Genomic DNA, 20,335 nt, shown 5'->3' on the forward strand with positions numbered 1-20,335 from the left:
AGTTGACAAGCATAATGTCCTGTTAGCCCAACTGTAGATGTAGCCCCAGAACCTCTCATCAAATTTATCATAAAAGTTGGTTTGAGATTTTCAGACCACCAATTTAGAAACAGAATTTATTGCAGCTCAAACAGGATATAGAATGCATTTATAGAAACTTAGAAGAAAAATATGGTGGTGGGCAAAAGAAAAGCCAGTTTGAAATTCATTTCATATTCAAACACATGTAAGGAGGCCATTAAGACCCTTGCCATTGCTGAGGATGATATATGTTGGTTTATGGTTTTCCTGGCAGATGTAGGCACACTTGACTAGATGATAAATTAGCTTGTTTAGTGAAGGTAACACAAAATATTGATGTCTTTTAAAAGTTTGAAAGATAACTTTAAAAAATTACTTTTGTCGAGATGTGAACTGTTTAGGTCATTTCTGACCAAAGACGAATCAAGCATAGAAGAAGGCTAATCACTTTGGAAGGTTTTACCTCTGGTGTGTTTTAAGTCTTGTTGACCCCAAAAACAGTCTAAATTTCTTCAGGTGCAGGGACTGCATCTTGGATTTCTGGTGGTATTTTCCCAAGTACATGCAGTGTACAAGGCACTACATTCAGCAGGAGTTCAATAAATGCCTCTACTGCTAGTACTCTCTCACTCTCCTTCTGTTCTTCTGGATAATCTGTTCCCTTAACCCCTCTTGTTTTCTTCCCCAGAATATTCTCTCCTCAATCAATCAATCAATCAATCAATCATATTGATTGAGTTCTTACTGTGTGCAGAGCCCTGTATTAAACGCTTGGGAGAGTACAACATAACAGATTTGATAGACATTCCCTGCCCACAATGAGTTTACAGTCTCCCACCCCATCTACTCACTGCTTCCACTGTCCAATTTTCCCACTCCCTGTGGATATAGAGACTCATTCAAACACACACATATGCACACCCACACAAACACACAAACACACACCCCTGAGTCAGAGGTTATTCCTGGAGAACTGCCCCAGCCTTCAAACATTTGTGTGTGTGCTAGAGAGAAAGAGAGAGAGAGAGAGGGAGAAGGAGAGACAGAAAGAGAGGTGGGGGAGGAGGGAGGGTGACGAGGAAAAACTCATCCACATGGTGAATCCAGGAGGATGCTGCTAATGATTTCATTCACACACACATCATGATGAATGGGGTGTTAATCTAGCCATATCTATGAAGCAAGGACTTTTGTCACCACCAGTATTCTAGGAGTATACTACACAAGCAAAAGCATTTGTTCTAATAAACTATCTTTTTCCATGGTAACAGATTCCCCCAATACACCCTACAAAACATGTTCTTTTAAAGTGTAATGTTCCTCTAGAACAGTGGTGCTACCCAAGAATGTGTTACAGGAAACAATGCATGTACATGGAGAAGACCATTTAATTAAATCTCAGACTGGATGACATCTGCACACCATTTGAGCATCTTCTCAAAGGAAAGAAATGTGAATTCAAAAAGATTACCATAAACAGCATTAATTAGGGACTCTTGTCCTCTCTTGGGGTGATTCAACATTGTATAGATTTTAGCTTCATTTCTTTTCACAGGGTTTAATTAGTCCTACTACAGAAGACTCCCAGCGGATTGAAGAGAAATTAATGGCTAGATGTGTTATAGGAACATCTGTTGACCTATCCTACCCCTCCTCACACCCAGCCCATCAATTCTTTTAAGATTGCCAGATGAACAACTGAAAACCAGGGTTGCTAAATGAATGAAACAGGTGTGTTTATAGATCCGCTTCCCAACTGAAATCACTCATGCTTCTTTAAAGCAGAGACTACTCTCAGTAGCTTCACATCTCGGCAGGTGCCAAGATAAAAGGTAATCCCAACCCCTGCAGATTGCCACTAGAGAAAAATCAGGTTATTAGTGTTACTGATAAGAAAAACAAAATTGTCAATACAAATTATTTTTCCTGAAAATAATGGAATTCATTCGATCAAGTGTGTGGTCAGGGATGGAAAAATGACAGGAGTCTGCTGCTGAAAGAAAAAAAAACAACTATAGTTTACAACCCTTTCATAAAACAAAAGTTTGGAGTAAATAAGGTATGGATTGGTCCATCTTGCCCTCTTTAATCCTCAAAGGCAGCTTCAAAAACTCAGATTCACAAGATCTTCACAAGATCTTATTCCATTCACTCAATAGTATGGATTGAGCAAGCTTAGTGGGTATAGGACACTATACTAGGAGCTTGAGTACATAAAATAAAGGTGAAAGAATAAAGGTGAAAGTCCATTATCAAGGACCTTATAATCTAATGGAGGCATAAATTGTATAATTACAGTGGAAAAATTAGGAATAAGATAGATACATTTGGAAGTTGTGAGAATAGGGGAAAATGAAAAACAGAGTTTGCCTCTTGATTAACAGAAAATCTTTTTCTTCCTCTTTCTGCCTCGATTTCGTAGGTTACCCACTTTCTTTGCTCTATCTTTAACTGCCACATTCCATAGTGCTTTACAAATCTGCCTAATTTTAATTTTAGGAGTAAACCATCAGACTGCATTACCTGAATTTGGGTTTCAGATTGAGTAACAAGAATAGCCTGTGCCATCACTGGGTAAAATCAAATGTATATCTGGATAAATTAATGTCAAATCCTTATTCCTTTATGAAGTGAATGTTAACTACGAGGTTTGCAATTAAAGAAAATGGGATGGGTGATCAATTGATTCTATTTTGTTATTTGGATCTTGATTAAAATCTGACATTTTGGATCATGCGGTCAGCTACGGTGGACCATGAATCATGTGTGTTTGTGCGACCTCTGGACTATAAGCTCATTTTGGGTAGGGAACGTGTCTATCAATTCTCTTGTAATGTACTCTCCCAAACACTTAGTACAATGCTCTGTGCACAGTAAGAGCTCAATAAACACCATTGAGTGATCTACACCTTTTAGCTCCTTGTGGGCAGGAATAGTATCTACCAACATGGTCTAGTAGAAAGAGCAGGAGTCTGGGAGTCAGAAGATTTGGGTTCTAATCATGACTCTGCATTCCCTTCCTGTATGAACTTGGGCAAGTCACTTAACTTCTATCTTTCTTAGTATATCTATAAAATGGGAATGAAGTGCCTGTTATTCCTTCTTAGACTGTGAGCCCCATGTGGTAGAGAAAATGGGTCTAACCTAGTTATCTTGTATCTACTCCCCTGCTAAGAACAGTGCTTGGCACATGGAAGAGCTTAACAAATGTCACAATTATTATATTATATGGTAACCTCCCAAGCACATAGAACAGATGCTGCTCTGTGACTGGCCCAGTCAACAACGGGGAAGAAGAAAGGCTGGTAATGGAAAAGCAGGAAGTGTTAGCTGTCAGTCACTTGTACATGCTGCAGGAAGGAAAAAATACTGGGCTTCATGGTGGAACTAGCCATAGACAGCCTCTGTCTTCATTGCCTTCTCCTCACACTAGTTTGTGGGGTGGCAGAGGCTAACTTGATCTGGTCCAAAATGGGAAGCAGCATGGCCTAGTGGGAAGAGCACAGGCCTGGGTGTCAGAGGACCTGGGTTCTAATCCACCACTTGTCTGCTGTGCAATCTTGGGCAGGTCACTTAACTTCTCTATGTTTCAGTTCCCTCATCTGGAAAATGGGGAGTCAATACCAGTTCTCCCCACTACTTACTCTGAGGCCCATGTAGGACCTGTTTACTATCTAACTACCCCAGCACTTAACAAATGCCATTATTATTAATGTTAGTAGGAGTAGTTGTAGTAGTAGTATTAGTGATGATGGCATTTGTTACCATCATTAGTAGTTGTAATAGTAATAGCATTATTATCATACAAATTATTTCCAAAAATACTTCTGGTCCTGGGTAGATATACTTACGGGGCTTCAGCTGCAGAAAGAGTACAACCTTGGGTCAATGATAGTTCCAGTATCTTAATGACAACTGAGGTGAGGTAGAGAGGGAATGAGTGCAGTTACCTTCACAGAGGGCCTACATTTACATTATAGAGCCTCCCTGCAACCCAAGCAGGTGAATATTTTATGCTGCAAAATTTTACAGTGCCCGATGATGGGGTTGTCACACTTCATGGTTTAATAAGTTATGAAAAGCTACATTACACAGTGATTGTAGTTAAGAAACTGGTTTAAATAATAAAATATACACAAGACCATATGTTGTTCTGAATGTAAAAATTTCATTTGCACCTTGTTAAAGATATTTGATAATTGAAAGTAGATGGTTTGATCTCACAAGAACCGTGGAACAGTGAAAGGAGTTTGAAACAGGAAAGGTTAATTCTCTTTTTTATGAGATTCCTTCATCTAAAATGCAAAGTACTATCTTGCCTAAAGAAGGAAGATGTGACACCTCTAGACTGTAAGGTTCTCATGGGTCTGGAACTCTGTTGTACTGTACTCTCCAAGTGCTTTGTACAGTGATCTGCACACAATAAGCACACAATACATACCACTGATTGATGGATTGTAGGACTCTCTGAGACTTCAAACAGGTGCTTGGGTTGCCTTTCTAATAAATGAAATATTGAAGGAAAAGTACATACACTGATAGGTGAATGAGTGCTTAAGCTTTGTAAATTGACATGCATAGAAGCCAAACAGGAATGAAAATATTCTGTAAAGGTAAAGTGCATACTATATGAATATATATATATGTATATTTTGTTCTTCTCAGGGGAGACTCATGGAGAAGAATGTACTTATTACCAACAAACATGAGGGGAAATCTCACTTAAAGGAACAAACCATTTATTTGGTTTACTAAAGTACCACATGCAGGGCTCTGCACACAGTAAATGCTCAATAAATACTTTTGAATTAATATTATTTCTACATTGCTGATTAGAGTTCAGGATCCTGATCTGAAATTGCCTCAGGCTATTGATCAAAATTCTTTAAACTTGGGGCAGATTTTCGTTGTTTGCTGTGAGAGGAGTTGGATCTCTTGACTAACAACTGAACAGCTGTGTCTCATTGGCAAAAGATCAGGTTAAAGTTGACCACCATCCCAGAAAATTCTACATGGGGAAATCAGATGAAAGCCTGTGCTAGCATTCACCACTATTATTGTCCCCATATCTCTGGAGAAGCACAATGATAAAAAGTCATGGGATTAAGCAGATTTTAAATGGACAAAAAGAAAAAAACCCTTCAGGGGATACTGTCTTGTCGAGGGTAAGCATTCATTTATTCATTCAATTGTATTTATTGAGTGCTTACTGTGTGCTGAACACTGTACTAAGCTCTTGGGAGAGTTAAATACAAAAATGAATAGTCATTTTCCTGCCCACAATGGGCAGTGGATAGAACATGGGCCTGGAAGTCAGAGGACCTGGGTTCTAATCCTGGCTCCACAACTTGTCACCTGTGGGACCTTGGACAAGTTACTCAACTTCTGTGTGCCTCAGGTTCTTCATCTGTAAAATGGGGGTTAAATGCTACTCTCTCCTACTTAGAATGTGAGCACCAAGTGGACAGGAACTGTGTCCAACCTGATTATCTTGTATCTATCCCAACACTTCCCCTCTCAGGCTTGCACCTGGAGAGTTTCCAGTATTTTACCAGTCTCGACTATGAGAGGGAGAGTCAAGCAGAGACATATTCACTCCATCCCTAGCTTGGATGGTGGCTAGTGAGTGGAAGGCAATCTGCTACAAGTCAGAAATCGCCTGTGCTGGCCAGCAGCGGCATTGAAGAAAGTCGAGAGTGGAGACTCAAGTTTACTGCGCAGAAGGCGGCAATGGTAAACCACTTTCATATTTTTACCGAGAAAACTCTATGGATACACTATCAGAATGATTGCAGATAGAGATGAGGCATTCTGGGAGAGATGTGTCCATGGCAGCTATGGGTCGGACATGACACGATGGCATAAGACAAATCCCAACATTTAGTACAATATTCAGCACACAGTAAACCCATAACAAGTACTATGATCTGTAAATACTATCATACATAAGAGCTAGCAGTGGCAGATGGGTTAATATGATTTAGAATGTTTGGGGAGGGTATGTTGGAGGAGTGGGATTATAGGAGGGTTTTGAAGGTGGAGCGGGTCAATATTGGTAGGGAAGATTTTGTGGCCCAGCACTGAGGCACACCAAGGGGAAGGGAGATCCAGGCCTGAGGGATAATGTGAACAAGGGGTGGGAGGTGGGTGAGACCAGACTAGGTGGAGGGGTGGAGTTAAGAGATGAGCTCAACAGGAATGAAGAGAAGCCCTCAACTTTCCCCACAAATTGTTCTTTTTATGCCACATTCCTTTGAGCTGAAACAAAAGAAACTAAAAAAAGGCTTTATCATTAACACAGTGAATTCATAATTTAATGGAATTCAATACTGTGTATATATCACTTCAAACAATGAACTTTCAAGACACACAGTGCTGAAAACATAGTAAAATTTAGTTCATGATGTCTTAATATTAGTTAAGTACTTTCAGATACTTTAACTCCATTTCATTATAATGCTATTTAATTCATTTTATTAAGGAAGAGATTCCTTCTACAAAAAGATATTCTTAGTTCTTTGACCCACCCCGCAAATGGGCAGGCAATTAAGAAAACCATAGTTCGAAAATGAATCTGAATACCCCATTTTCCTGATGCCACTACGTGTAAAACTAAACTAATCTAAGATATGCCCCATTAGTTTCCTCACCAAGTGGAGTAAAATTTTTGACAACATTAGTCTTTAAACTGTGCATTGCACACTTCCACAATTACCATGCTAATGATATTCTTTTCTATGATGAATAGGCCCTACAATTCCATTTCTAGTCGTTATACAATGTAACCATCCACAAAAAAACCCAGCTTCCCTTTTCTCAGAAAAAAGCATTAAGAACACAATAGGCTGGCATGACAATTGACCCTCTCTATCTAAATAACCAGAAATTAAATCATCTATGTGTCAAGACTTTTGACCAAATAGATGCTGTCAACAACACCCTCTCTACTAAACGCAACTTGCTTGCTCCCCTATCCTTTCATCTCTCTTTCATCACTAACACACAGCCCTGGATCACCTCCACTGTCTGCCTCCTTTACTCTTATGCTAGAGCTGCTGAATGCTGCTGGTGGAAATCTAGACATCAGGCTGACCTTGACCACTTCAAGTTTGTCCTTTCTTGCCTTAACTCTGCCCTCTCCTCTGCCCAGCAAAACTATTTCTCTATTTCTGTTCCCTTATTGACACCGATGCCTATCACCCTCTCCAGTTGTTCTAGACATTTAGCTCCCTTCTCAGCCCCGTTTCCCACCCCACCCCAGCCCCCATCCCTTACCCCCAAGGACCTGGCCATCTACTTTATTAAGAAAATTAACTCCATCAGGTGTGAGCTCCCCCAAATCAACCCTCTCCCTTGACCATCCCCCCTGCTCTCAGCCCCCACTTCAACACTTCCATCCTTCCCAGCAGTACCTCCAGAGGAGATCTCCTGCCTCCTATCCAATGCCACCCTGTCGACATGTGCATCGGACCCCATTCCTTCATACCTTATAAAAACTCTCACCCCTTTCCCCCTTCCCTCCTAAACTACCATCTTCAACCATTCACTCTTCATTGGCTTCTTCCCCATTTGCCTTCAAACATGCCCATGTCCCCCCATCCTAAAATCAGCCTCCCTTGACCACATAGAACCCTCCAGCTATCATCCCATCTCCCTCCTACCTTTCCTCTCCAAACTCGTTGAGTGAGACATCTACACTCGCTGCCTCAAATTCTTCTCCTCCAACTCTCTCCTGGACCCCTCCAAGCTGGCTTCCATCACCTTCACTCCACTGAAACCACCTTCTCAAAGGTTACCAATGATCCTTCTTGCCAAATCCAATGGCATTTATTCCATTCTAAGCCTCCCCCACCACTCAACAGCCTTTGACACTGCGGACCATCCCCTTCTCCTGGATATGTTATCCATCCTTGGCTTCACTGAATCTGTCCTTTCCTGGTTCCCCTCATCTCTCTGACAGTTTATTCTCAGTCTCTTTCACGGGCTCCTCCATCCCCTCCCATCCCCTAACTTTAGGGGTCCCTCAATATTCAATTATTGGTCCCCTTCTATTGTGTATCTACACTCACTACCTTGGGGAACTCATTTGCTCTGACAGCTTCAACTGCGATCTCTATGCGGATGATACCCAAATCTACATCTCCTCCTCTATTCTCTCTCCCTCTCTCCAGGCTCACATCTCCTCTTGCCTTCAGTACATCTCTATTTGGATGTCCTCCTGCCACCTAAAACTCAATATGTCCAAAACAGAGCTCCTTATGTTCCCTCCGAAACTCTTGTCTTTTGCTGAACTTTCCCATCACTATAGATGGCACAACCACCCTTTCCATCTCACAAGCCCGTAGCCTAGGTTTCATCTGATCTCTCATTCAACCCATATATCCAGTCCATCACCAAATCCTGTGGGTCTCACCTTCACATCATCACCAAGATCTGCCCTCCCCTCTCCATCTAAACCACTACCACGTTAGTACAATCACTCATCCTATCTCGCCTAGATTACTGTAACAGCTTTTTTTAACCTCCCAACCTCCTGCCTCTCCCCACACCGTCCATACTTAACTCTGCTGTCCAGATTATCTTTCTACAGAAACATTCAGGGCATGTCACACCATTTCTCAAAAATCTCCAGTGATTGCCTATCCACCAACGTATCACCCAAAACTCCTCACTTTTGGCTTTAAAGCTCTCCATCACTTTTACCCCTCTTACCTCACCTTCCTTCTCTCCTTCTATATCCCAGCCTGCACAATCTACTTCTCTGGATCTAACCTTCTCACTCTGCCTTGATCTCGCCTGTCTCGCCGCCGAGCCCTGGCTCATGTCCTATCTCTGGCCTGGAAAGCCCTGCTTCCTCAAATCCGCCAGACAATCACTCCCCCCCTTCAAAGCCCTACTGATGGTTCACCTCCACCAAGAGGCCTTCCCAGGCTAAGCCCCACTTTTCCTCAGCTCCCACTCCTTTCCACATCACCCTGACTCACTCCTTTTGCTCCCATCCCACATCCCACAGCACTTATGTATATATATGTATATGTATATATCTATAATTCTATTTCAACAAACATGATGTCTGTCTCCTCTCTAGACTGTGAGCTCATTGTGGGCAGGGATTGTCTCTCTTTATTGCTATATTGTACTTTCTAAGTGCTTAGTACAGTGCTCTGCACACAACAAGTTTTCAATAAATACAATTGATTGATTAAAGGTGGAGGGCCAGTTGGTAAACAAATGCACAAAAGTCCTAATTCTTTTCCTTTATTATGACTTTACTAAAGAAGCACATAAGCCAGGTTTTCTGTAATTTTGTTCCATCTTGTTCCAAGAATTAAAACACCCCAGATTGTCCCAACAAATCTGTTAGAAGGAAAAGGGAATACATATTTTAGAACATGTGATCCATCTGTATAACCAATCAATGGTATTTATTGACTGCTTACTGTTTGAAGAGCATTGTATTAAGCTCTTGGGATAGTACAATACAATAGACCTGAGTAGATACTTTCCCTCTCCACAAACCTACAACTATTCAAACAATTAAAAAACAAAAATTGAATCACATCATAAGACAATGGCGCTAAATCCTTTCAATGTTATGGTATTTTCTCCCAAAAGCAAAAGGAAAGTGAAGGAGCATATTTTTGTTTAATAAGGAGATTGCAATGTCAGGTACTACTGAGATTAGACATTTATCATCTGGGTATACCACTTGTGACTCTATAGAAGGATTTATATAATAGTCCCTACAAACCTCAGTGCATTGATCATCCTTGATAGACTGCAATGCATCTCTAGTGCTTGAAGAGATAGAGAACCTATTCAAAGCTCGAAAAACTACTAGCAAATATTCAAAGGAAGTTTGATATTGAGGTAGAAACACTTGTTTATTTTCCCTCCTATTTAGTCTGTGAGGCCCATGTGAGACAGACACTCTGTTTGACCTGATCGTATTGTTTCTACCCCAGCAGTTAGCACAGTGTACGTAGTAAGTAAGTGCATAACACACACCACAATTATTATTTAGCTCAAAAAAGGCAAGAGCAAGGAGTCATTTAACTATCTTCAAGAGATTATTTTTTTCCTGAGCCAGAAAACTGAAGACTGAACAAAGAGAAATAGTTTGTTACAGCAAGAGAAAAAAAAAACACCTTTTGGTTGTAAAGACATTTAAACACTGAAGCTCTGAAAAAGGCATATTGTAGAAGATCTGCACCTTTGACAGCAAAAGAGAATAGAGAGCCATCTATCTTTGTGGAGAATGTGGAGTGGAATAATTGATCTTGCAATATCAGATAAATGATTCATGGGATGACAAGTAATAAAATCCCACTTGGTTACTCTCACTCTACAATTTCTGGGTAGTGAGGCCTGAATATTTGGGTTTGGAAAAGTGAAAAAAAAAACCATAAGTACAATAATCAAAGTTCCTTCTTGATTCTGCGATCATCATTACGGAATCAAATAACACAGACTTCAATCATTATGAGACCTATCCTTCTACCCACAGAGTTGAGCAAATAAAGTGTGCACTAATCAACCCTTTGACCGTGTTCTACCTCTGGCCTGGAATTATCTCTCCTTTCATACCTGATAGATGATCAGACTCCCTACCTTCAAAGTGTTATTAAAATCACCTTATCTCCAACAGGCCTTCCCCAACTGAGCCCTTATTTCCTCCTCTCCCTTCTGTGTCTACCTTGCACTTAGATTTGCATACTTTTTTCTCCCCAACCACAGCCCCACAACGCTTATATACATGACTGCAATTTATTTATTTACATGAATTTCTGCCTCCCTCTCTAGGCTGCAAACTCCTTGTAGGCAGGGAACGTGTCACCAATTCTGTTATATTGTATTCTTTCAAGTTCTTAGTATGGTGATCTTTTCCACAGTAAGTACTTAATAAATAAGATTGATTGATTGATAGATTTAGTGAGATAATGCTCCATTATTCCCCAAACCACCATTTATGTGAGAGGCTGGCCTGTGTTAGGGTGACCACTTCATTAAAATATCTGAAAAGGGATATTCTTCCAGGGAACCAGGCTTCTTAACAGCCTAGTCTACTCAGGCAATTATCAGTCACTTTCAGCCTGGATTTCTTAGCCAATGAGAGCCTTGAAATTGAATGGGGGAACTGATTCATTCATTCAATAGCATTTATTGAATGCTTGATCACTCACTTGGGAGACTACAATACAAGATTCCAAGATTGGAAACTGGGACCCTGGTTTCCTTTGTGGTCCAGCAGACCAATAATAATAATAATAATAATAATAATAATAATGGTATTTGTTAAGTGCTTACTATGTGCCAGGCATTGTACTAAGCACTAGGATTGGTACAAGCAAATTAGGTTGGTCACAGTCGCCGTCCCACATGGGGCTCATAGTCTCAATACCCAGTTTACAAATGAGGTAACTAAGGACCAGAGAAGTGAAGTGACTATCCCAAGGTTACACAGCAGACAATTGGCAGAGCCAGAATTAGAACCCATGACATTCTGATTCCCAGGTGCCTGCTCTATCCACTATGCCATGCTGTTTCTCAATCTTCTGCTTCTCTTTACCCGGAGAAATCTGCCCTGAATCTGTGACATTTGTTTTCTTTTGATGTGAAAACATAGATTATTTTATAATTCTGCTTTTTATAAACTTCTTCAGGACAGAAACTGTGCATTAAAAAATTTATTGTGTATTCCCAAGCTCCTCTTACACTGCTCTGCACACAACAAACTCTCAAAGAATATTGATGACGGTGATGATGATGGTGAGGATATCCCTATTTCAGAGAAACACATACAACTGAATAAACTCAAGCTGCATATGCTCCACAACACAGATGCTATGGAAACCAATAGGAGCCTCCAATCCCCAGCTCCACCCTCTAGAGTGTGAGCTCCTTGTGGACAAGGAATATGTGTACCAACTCTGTTTTACTGTACTCTCCCAGGAGCCTAGAACAGGACTCTTCACACAGCATGTAAAAATAATAATAATCATGGAACTTGTTAAGCACTTACTGTGTGCTAAGCACTGTTCTAAGTGCTTTGGTAGATACAAGTTAATCAGATTGATCAAAGTCCCTAGCTCTTATGGGGCTCACACTCTTAATCCCCATTTTACATGATGTATGCCCAGAGAAGTTGAGCAACTTGCCCAAGCTATTCAATAAATATAGTCCATCAATTGATTGATTGAAACCCAAGGGGTTACTCTGCACGAACTCTCCCCAGAGTCCCAGAGCTGACTTGATTGTTGTTCCCTCTGAGGTTATCTCAATCAATCAATTGTATTTATTGAGTGTTTATTATGTGTAAAGCACTGTACTTAACGATTGGGAGAGAACAATACAACAGATTTGGTAGACAAGCTCCTTTCTCACAACAATCTTACTGTCTAGAGGAGGTATGAGTTTGTGGGAAATGGTTCAACCTCACCTTCGGGTCCCCTGGTCAGAGTTGCAGCCAAAACCAGGCCCATTCTCAAGTCTTCTCCATTTTGTGAGATTCAGGACAGATTTGCGGGCACTCACTAATCTGATCAGAGAAACAGTCCTCTGAGGGTAAGAAGAGGCAGTGTTTACACTGCTGTCCTCCTTCATTAGACCTTCTTGGGAACTTCAGCAAAGCCTTTACTTAAGAAGTAACATCTCCTAGTGGAAAGAAACCAGCCTGGGAGTCAGAGGACTTGGGCCCTAGTCTTGGCACTGCCACTTGTCTCCTGTATATGATCTTGGGCAAGTCACTTCACTTCTCAGTTACCTCATCTGTAAAATGGACATTAAGACTGTGAGCCCCATGAGGGACATGGACTATGTCTAACCCATCCAACTCCAATGCTTAGTACAGCACCTGATACATAGTGAGTGCTTAACAAATATCATTTAAAAAAAACAGTCTACCATGTGATTATCCAAACCTCCTGCTTGTCAGTCCTTACTTTTAAAGTACTTGAATTATTGGCTAACCATTATCTCTCATTCACTCATTCAATCACATATTTGCTGAGCACTTACTGTGTTCAGAGCACTGTATTAAACATTTGGAAAGTACAATTCAGCAACGAATAGAGACAATCCCTAACCAAAAATGGGTCATTCATTAAGCATACCTGATCAAAAATACTGAGTGACCATGCACCAAACTGCCCTTGTTGCATTAAGTTGATATTGATGGCGTAGTATCACCCATGAATATGGGTAGTGGCTGAAATGTATGCAAGAAATGAGAGTTTCTTGCTGCACTGTGGTATTTGCTGCTTACATTTTTAACACACACACCTGATTGAAAGTTTGTGAAGATTAGTCTAACCGGAAACCATGGCTTTTTGCCCACTCTAAGCAGCAATTTATCTTAGAAGCCCTCAAGAAACTCAAAAGTGTGTTGGTAATACTGTGAAAATGAAAACCATGCTGAGCTATATCCCTCTCAGAAATACCTTACACAGTTTTCTCCCTGAGGACAAAACAGTTTTAAATATCATTTTCTTACTTTTCCTTGTGGGAAGAAACCTCCCTCTTTTTTCTGTAACAAATTGCAAATTTTATATCAATAGAGATGTTCTAAAAGCTAGCTCAAGAGAAAGAGTGTAATACTCCACTTCGGGATTACAGTGTAGTATAATCAAACCCTGAAATTTCATTGATGTTTGACACTGTTGGAAGCCTATCACACACTGCAGGTTTCAAACATCTCTGCTGTGAAAGAATAATACTCTACCCCAGGTTTTGAAATATTTTCTTTTTAAAAGTTGTCTGATGATACATGCAAAAACCTCATTTTAAGATCTGTCTTTTTTGTTTTTAATCGGAATGTTTAAGAATTACATGATCTGTTCTTCCTTCGGAAAATTAAATCTTTCCATTGTAAATCATTAGACTGAATTATCGGAAATGGTTGGTTGGAAAGACTGCTTCAGTGGGGACCACCCCAGTATCTTAGGTCCAAGTGCTTCCTTTTGTGAATCTATAGTCACTAACGATCTTATCCGCATGGGTAAGCGGCTAAATAGATTGATGACTGACGAATGCACGCAGTCATATTTTTGCATTTAAAGCAGATTCTTGTTGCACTAATGGGTGGATCACATATAGGGACTAGCTTGGCATCATTCACCCCACACATCCAATCCATCACCTACACCTGCCAGTCTCAGCTTCACAATATCACCAAGATCCGCCCTTTCCTCTCCATCCAACTGCTACTGTGCTTGTACAATCTCTCATAATATCCCGACTGTATTATTGTGTCAGCCTTTTCTCTGATCTCCCTTCCTCCTGTCTCTCCCCACTCCAGTCTATTCTTCATTCTGCTGCCCGGATCATCTTCCTACAGAAATGCTCTGGGCATGTCACTCCCCTCCTCAAAAACCTCCAGTGGTTACCTATCAACCTTGGCACGAAACAAAAACTCCTCACTCTTGGCTTCAAAGCTCTCCATCACCTTGCCCCCTCCTACCTATCCTCCCTTCTCTCTTTCTACTGCCCACCCCATACACTCTGCTCCTCTGCCACTCACCTCCTCACAGTCCCCTGTTCGCACCTGTCCCACAGTCGACCCCTGGCCCACGTCCTACCATTGTCCTGGAATGCCCTACCTCCTCACATCCACCAAACTAAGTCTCTTCCCCTCTTCAAAGCCCTACTGAGATCTCACCTCCTCCAGGAGGCTTTCCCAGACTGAACCCCCTTTCCCTCTGCTCCCCCTCCCCTCCCCATTCCCCCTTTCCTGCCCTCTGCTCTTCCCCCTTCCCCTCCCCTCAGCACTGTGCATATTTGTATATATCATTTATTATCCTATTTATTTTGTTAATGATGTGTATATCTCTATGATTCTATTTATCTTGATGATCTTGTTTTGCTTTGTTTTGTTCTGTTTTGCTTTGCTCTCTGTCTCCCCTGTTTAGACTGTGAGCCCATTATTGGGCTGGGATTGTCTCTATCTGTTGCCAAACTGTACATTCCAAGCACTTCGTACAGCATTCTATACATAGTAAGCACTCAATGAATACTATTGAATGAACGATTGAATGAATTTAAGTCTGCCTCTTGACATCTTTTACTCATGAAAAACAATCTCTCTCACATAGTTGCTGACAGCCAAGCTAGTCTGTATTTCTAAGTCAGTATTATTTCACACTGTTCATTGTCCTGCAACCCAGCAAAGGAGCTTCCGACAATACTTCGGTATTGAGCATTTTCTAAATTGGTCAGATGGAGTGATATGTAATATGCTACCAGTGGCAATGGAATGGTATCTTTGTTCTCTAAGTTGTCATATCTGCAAAGGATTAAATCACAGGATGGCTGCAAAATAAAGAAAAATAATTGTAAAATGATCCTCAAGGATGAAAACTGCTTCTGGGTTCTTAATAATGATTTATCCTCTTAGCAGGTGAAGATGACTCTAAGCAGATTAAGAGGTGATATGGGTCTAGTGATGGCTTGGGGATATAAGCAGTTATGACTAGCTGGTCATATTAGCAAAGCACTCGACCGAACTAGGTTGGTTTCAAGCCATGATATTACTTCTTTCCAGTGCTGCAATGTCACTGGTTCAATCCCAAATAACCCAGAAGCCCTTTCCCCTCTCACCAGCATTGCATCTGAAAGGGCTGATGTGTATTCACCTCACCTAGATTCCAATAGACCCCTCATTTTAAATCTTTGGTAGTGAAAAATCAGGGAAAATTTGGATTTAGTAGATGTTTTCAATAATCAATCAAGCCATGGTATTTATCGAGTGCTTACTGTGTGCAGAACATTGTATTAAGCACTTGGTAGAGAACAATGGAACAGAGTTGGAAGACACATTCCCTGCCCACCATGAACTTAGACTCTGAAGCAGGAGACGAGAGATTTGACAAGCCGCAAGATATTTGATCTGGAAAGACTATAAGAGTGACATGGATGGAGATGCCCTAAAGCTACAGTGCAGTTGTTTCAAAGAATAGAGTTTTGGGGAGGTGGCCAAAAACTTTCTCACTTGTTGAAAAGAGGAAAAATAGAACACAAAGAAATGAATGAAAGAACGGAATCTTTAGAAACAATTGCTTTGGGAGTGGATATCAACTTTCTAATTCTAAAGAAAAGGGGTGCTGTCAAGGTAATAGAGAAGTTCAGAGTGGGCCAAGGGGGAGATCTTGTAAAAGATGCAGAATGCCAGAAGGCAAGGAGTATAGTCTCTCAAGAAGAGCAGTAGGAGGGTGGTTGCCTGCATGAATAACTAATAAAAGTGATTCCAGTGTACTGCAGAATATGAAGTGCAATATAAACACTAAACAATATTAATGATGTGTTTGGTTCTCCATTAGAATCATTTTAATGGGGGTGGCAATAGTTACAAAGAAATCAATTAAAGGCATAGCAATGCTTTCGCAATTTACCCATTCACAGTATTTTGAATTTCCTTTAAAATGGCCTTTTTTGCACCTATGATTTAGTAAGTATTCTACAGTCAGTCTGCAGGTTTCCTGAATCTCTCTCAAAAGGGAGAACATGCAATAAAAGAGACATGATGCCCACTAGCTTCCAAACTAATTTTTATCCTCTCCCTGACTTGAAAGGAAAGATCAAATCAACGTAAAATATCTTTGGTCCTTAGTTCTCTGGATTTGCTCTGAAGTAATAAAAACATCACTAATCCATTTTTGTCATGTAAACCTCTGATACTATCTAGTATTAGATTATTCTGGGATAATCGGAGCCTTTTTTGCAACCCAGACTGAAGTGATTCATGGCAAAGAAATCTGTTTATCAAAATTAACAGACACTGTTAGTTTCACACCACACTGTGACAGAAGATATTGATCCAACTTCTCCTGTGCTTTGCTGTAAAGAATGAGGAGAAAAATGGAAATAATTCACCATCACACCTTTACCGCTACTTCCTGCATACCCTTATAGAGATCAGAATAGGAAAGTGGAACCACTTGAAATTCAGACATGCCACTGTGACCTAGAACAGTAAATAGATGCTCTACAAAGCCGTTGGGAAATATATTGATGTGCTCCGTGACCAGCATTCACACTATACTCTCCGTGGGTAGGACAGTAAACTAGGAATTTCTTCTCAGGAATTACTTCTCAGAATCAAGGAAATGTGGGATTTTAAAGTAGACAGAAGAACATCTGCAATACCACTTCATTTATTTCTACTAGTTGTAGTAGCAGTAGTAGTAAGTACTACTTACTAAGTAAGTAGTAGTAGTAAGTGCTTATTAATTACTTAACCAATACAAATACCATTATTAACATTATTGTTATTCTGGACAATAACAATTAAAATAATGATAGCATTTGTTTGGTGTTTACCATCTGTTAAGCATTATTCTAGCCACTGGAGTAAATAAAAGTGAATCAAGTCAGACAATGTCCCACATGGTGATCACAGTCTAAGCAGGAAGGAGATGAGGTACTGAATCCCCACTTCACAACTGAGAATATTGAATGCCAGAGTAGTCAAGTGACTTGCCCAATGTCATACAGCAGGCAAGTGGAGGAGCCAGGATCAGAACCGAGGTTCTCAGACTCCCAGACCTGTGTTCTTTCTACCAGGCTACACTGCTTCATTTCCGCTTGCTACGCTGCACATTGCTCCCTTGACGGTGGGTTTTCTAATACTGGGGTGGGAAAGGTGACAGTGTAGTGATTTTCATCAAATCACTAAAACTGTCATGATGTCCCATGCTGAACATCATCAGTGTACCCAGCATGGGACAACATAACAATTTTACTTTCTGTAGCAATGAAATTTGTCCTCACTGCTATGGTCCTAAAGGGTCTTATTTTGGCAATATCTTGTTGGTAAGTTCTTTGAGGGCATGGGTGACATCTATCAATTCTACTGAAGTATACTCTCCCCAGAGTTTGAGCTAAATAAATACCATCATTTGATTCACTGACGTAAATCTACATCAAATCTACATCTACACCCAAATCTACATCTGTTCCCCTATTCTTTCCTCCTTCCTCCAGGCTCGTATCTCCTCCTGCACCCAGGACGTCTCCACCTGGATGTCTGCCCGCCACCTAAAACTCAACATGTCTAAAACTGAGCTCCTTATCATCCCTCCCAAACCCTGTCCTCTCCCTCACTTCCCTGTCACTGTGGACAGCATGGCCATCCTTCCCGTCTCACAGGCCCGCAATTTTGGTGTCATTCTTGACTCAGCTCTCTCATTCACGCCACACATCCAATCCGTCACCAACACCTGCCGGTCTCACCTTTACAATATTGCCAAGATCTGTCCTTTCCTCTCCATCCTAATGGCTACCGTGCTGGTACAAGCTCTCCTAATATCCCGACTGGATATTATCTTCTCTCTGATCTCCCTTCCTCCTGTCTCTCCCCACTCATCTATTCTTCATTCCGCTGCCCGGATCATCTTCCTACAGAAACGCTCTGGGCATGTTACTCCCCTCCCATGTTACTCCCCTCCTCAAAAACCTCCAGTGATTGCCTATCAACTTCCACACGAAACAAAAACTCCTCACTTTTGGCTTCAAAGCTCTCCATCACCTTGCCCCCTCCTACCTCACCTCCTTTCTCTCTTTCTACTGCCCACCCCATACACTCCGCTCCTCTACAGCTCACCTCCTCACTGTCCCCCGTTAATGCTTATCCCACCATTGACCCCTGGCCCACATCCTACCACTGTCCTGGAATGCCCTCCCTCCTCACCTCTGGCAAACTAACTCTCTTCCCCTCTTCAAAGTCCTACTGAGAGCTCACCTCCTCCAAGAGGCCTTCCCAGACTGAGCCCCCCTTTCCCTATGATCTCCTTGAGAATTTTGTTGTACTGTCTGCACTCAGTTATCCAGGGTGATGGAGAATTTGTGGTCCAGAAATTTCGTTTCAACCAATATATTTTACCTTCACAGCTGCAAATAAGAAGCAATATTGAGAAGTTTGATTTGAAGGCCCTTTACTTTCCCCATCCTCTGTGAGATGTGTAAAAGTGTGTGAAGTGGTCCAAAGGCCACTTCAAAGGAGGCTTTTGTCCAAAGCCAGGAAAAGAGAAAAGAGTCTTGGGAAATCTATAGATTGGATACCCATCCCCTGAATAACCAGGGGCTGACAGTAGTAGTAAATATTATTTATTAAATCCTTACTCTTAGCAGAGAGATTAAACAGGGAAGGCCTCCGGGAGGAGTTATTCTTTGAGAAGGGTTTTGAAAATGAGGAGAGCAATAGTGTGCTGAATGTGAGGTGGGAGAGATTTGGACAGAAGGAAGGCGATGAGCAAGAGGCTGATGCTGGACAGATAAGAACAAGGCACAGGAGGAAGTTGCCCTGAGAGGCACGAAGTGTACGAGCTGAAGTACAGTGGGAGAGGAGCAAATATTAGTAGCAGAGAGAGAGATGATTAAGTGCCTTAAAGCCAACGGTCAGGAATTTCCACTTGATGTGAAGAGAAATGGTAACCATCAGAGGTTTGTGAGGAGGAGGTCGTAGATATGTGCAAACATCATTTTAACATTACCCAGTGAATTCCCCAAAGTCATGATTTAGTTTGTCATAGCATAATGTTAAGCATATGTGATTTTGCTGAAGAATGCTGGCCAACAGAAATGGCAGACAGACCAGCCTTGGATGCAGCAAGCATCAGTAGGTAGGATTTTGAGCCCGGGCATTGGGCAAACTGTGAGTTCAAAGAGGAAACTCATAAATATCCTCAGGTGTGGTAAATATTCTTGATGTTGCACTGTTGGGAAGGGTGGGTGAGTCCAAATATGTGGCTCTGGGAGGGGGAAATTTTTCCAAACTATAATAAAGAGATAAACTTGTCTTCTAGACTGTAAACTTGTCCTCTAGACTGCAAGCTCATTGTGGTTAGGGAATGTGTCTGTTTATTGTTGCATTGTACTCTCCCAAGTGCTTAGTACAGTGCTCTGCACACAGTAAGCACTCAACAAATATGAAAGAATGATCAATCCATTACTGGTATTTATTGTGCACTTACTGTGTGCACAACACTGTACAAAATGATTTTTGTGTGTAAAAACAGAGGACATTTCCATGCTGCTCTTGTAATCTCCCAGAATTCAGTTGACATCTCCTTCTCAATTGGAGAGAACTGAGTAATAATGGATGGCTAGGGCCACCCTATTTATTTTGTTAATGAGATGTACATCCCCTTGATTCTATTTATTGCTATTGTTTTTGTCTGTCTCCCCCAATTAGACTGTAAGCCCATCAAAGGGCAGGGATTGTGTCTATCCGTTGCCCAATTGTACATTCCAAGCGCTTAGTACAGTGTTCTGCAAATAGTAAGTGCTCAATAAATACTACTGAATGAATGAAAAATCAGTG

General features: G+C 41.1%; 1 protein-coding gene and 1 non-coding gene across 6 annotated transcripts in view; one reads left to right on the plus strand and one right to left on the minus strand.

Annotated features, from left to right (window-relative positions):
- SPAG16 (sperm associated antigen 16) overlaps positions 1-20,335 on the minus strand; it is a 772,121-nt gene that overhangs the window by 454,758 nt on the left and 297,028 nt on the right. The window lies entirely within an intron of this gene.
- LOC114813502 lies at positions 5,533-5,670 on the plus strand. The gene has a single exon (XR_003761219.1). It is a non-coding gene; the product is annotated as a small nucleolar RNA SNORA7 (small nucleolar RNA).

The sequence above is a fragment of the Ornithorhynchus anatinus genome, chromosome 7, assembly GCF_004115215.2.
Source record: "Ornithorhynchus anatinus isolate Pmale09 chromosome 7, mOrnAna1.pri.v4, whole genome shotgun sequence".
In the NCBI taxonomy this organism is placed as follows: domain Eukaryota; kingdom Metazoa; phylum Chordata; class Mammalia; order Monotremata; family Ornithorhynchidae; genus Ornithorhynchus; species Ornithorhynchus anatinus.